We start from the raw sequence: 2,270 nt of genomic DNA, 5'->3' as shown, positions 1-2,270 counted from the left end.
GACTTGTGATGGCGCTCGACCCTGCCACCACACCACATGCATTTGTCTGTGGAGACAGCTCTGCAGCTCACTCACACACACACACACACACACAAACACCCTCAAACACACACACACATACACAGCCACACACACACTCACACACAGATACACCAGCCTGAGCTCTGAGAGCCAAAGTCAATCAAAGAGACGTGAAACTTTGCTTCCTTTCAAGCACCACTAGACCACAAATCCCAGTGCCGCTTCGTCTTCTGAGCATCCACCAGAGAACACACACACACACACACAGTCCCCTGAGAAGGAATTGCTGTAATGCTCTGCTTAAAGCAGGAGCAGCTGCAGAGACAACACACACACACACACACACACACAGCTCGAGAGGACTAGAAGCGCTACTCTAACACACACACACACACGTGCAGCCTCAGACCGCTGATGTCAAATCACAAAGATGAAACTCCAGAGAACAGACTGCAATTATGAGGCTTTATTAAAGGAGGCTAATGGCCACACACACACACTCATGGCCACAAATACACACACACACTCATGGCCACACACACACACACTCATGGCCACACACACACACACTCTCATGTACACATACACACACATGGCCATACACACACACACACTCATGGCCACACACACACACACTCATGGCCACACACACGCACACACTCTCATGGTCACACACACACACACTCATCACCCCACACATTTCTGTATATAATACGAGCCCTGCTCTCACAATGACCACACACACACACACACACTCATGACCACACACACACTCATGGCCACACACATTTGTGTATAATACGGGAAAGACTGGCAGAATGATGGAGACAAAATTCAAAAAAGCATACTTCCATTCTCCATAAATCTCTGGCAAAACTCTTCTAAGAACACCGCAATTGCATCATTCAAATGGTTTAAAATACAACTATGTAGAACAGTGTTTATTCCAGTGCAGTATTTTCATTTAACTTTAATAAAACAGGGGCCGTATTCACAAAGCATTTTATCTTACCACTAAGAGTGCTCCTAACTCGCGCTAAAACATTTTACGTAGGAGTAATTTCTTAAAAGTGATTCACAACGCCTCTGAGACCTACTCATACTAAGGATAATACAAACTCCTAAGCTTAAGATAAAAGCACCGTTGCTATGGATGATGTCGATTCTAATGCACGAGTTTAGAAGGGGTGAGGGCGGTGATTGGTTGTTGACAGGCTCTCTCATTAAAAACTCATTCGTGACGTCCCTCTAACAATCCCACTATATCAACTGAAAATAAGAGAATAAGCTAGGCTTCAAATTAAGTCATATTAAATAGTTATGGACAGTGCAGTTAACAGAATGCACACGCATGATGACAAGTTTGTGCATCCAACGGGAATGACACTTTGCACGTTAAGAGAAAAAGAAAGCGATCAATATAAAATATGGCAATTGCATGTAATCAAGGCAGTAATAATTAAAGCACCCAGCAAACTGTTAGGCTATTATATTTCCAGCCCTTGACCACTTCAAATATCAGCACATACGGCCCTTCAAGCGAAACAAACGTGAAACGTAGCCTAAGCGAAAGCCTACTGGTCCCAGGACCAATAGCCACTGTCACCCCAGCGGCATCCAGCTGGTAAGTTCTCAAAAACCTGCTGCAGACCGCTCTCCGTTGAAATGCACGAGTCATCGGTACATCCAGGCCACGGTGGGCGAAAACGTCCTCATCTTTTGATCGGGCAATTATTGTAATGTGTGTCCCGTCACTGGACATTCCTTCGCCATGGAATTTACTTTGATCTTGTGTAATTGGCGATTGTCCAAAGGCAACTGGATAAACTGTTGGATGATGTGGGGTCTACAGTGCGTTGATAGTTTGATGAATTAAACGGCTGACTGATTCCCAGTGTCGTCATTTGCGTTTTCCGCGAAGCCAAATAGGCTATCTTTAAACATTTCACTTCGTTGTTTAAAGGCGTCATTGCATCCCGCGCTAATTCTACGACAATATTAATACCTTCACGGTTTAAGCAATGTCTTTTATCAATTCCAAGTCGGCTGCAGCCATTTTACGATTTTTTGTGAATAAGTCTTAGTGACTTAGGAGTCCTCATGAGGAGTTTTAAGCTGTCTTAGACTTAGGTGCTACTTTTAGGGATAAAATACTTTGTGAATTGCTCTCAGTAAAAAAAAATAGGAGTCCTAAATTTAAGACTGACACGCCCATTATTTTTAGGAGTTTCTCCTAAATTCGCCACTTA

At 43.7% G+C, this 2,270-nt stretch overlaps 1 protein-coding gene across 1 annotated transcript in view; it reads right to left on the bottom strand.

The window, feature by feature from the left end:
* Positions 1 to 590: 590 nt before the first annotated feature.
* Positions 591 to 2,270, bottom strand: part of pnpla4 (patatin-like phospholipase domain containing 4) — a 7,223-nt gene continuing 5,543 nt past the window's right edge. The window contains exon 7 of the mRNA XM_080834319.1: positions 591 to 2,270. This exon is cut by the window's right edge and continues 668 nt beyond it. The gene's annotated coding sequence lies outside the window, so the exon portion shown is untranslated.

The sequence above is a fragment of the Sprattus sprattus genome (assembly GCF_963457725.1).
Source record: "Sprattus sprattus genome assembly, chromosome: 3".
Lineage (NCBI taxonomy): Eukaryota > Metazoa > Chordata > Actinopteri > Clupeiformes > Clupeidae > Sprattus > Sprattus sprattus.
Note: the sequence above shows the minus strand (reverse complement) of the source record. Positions and strands in the feature narration are given on the sequence as shown.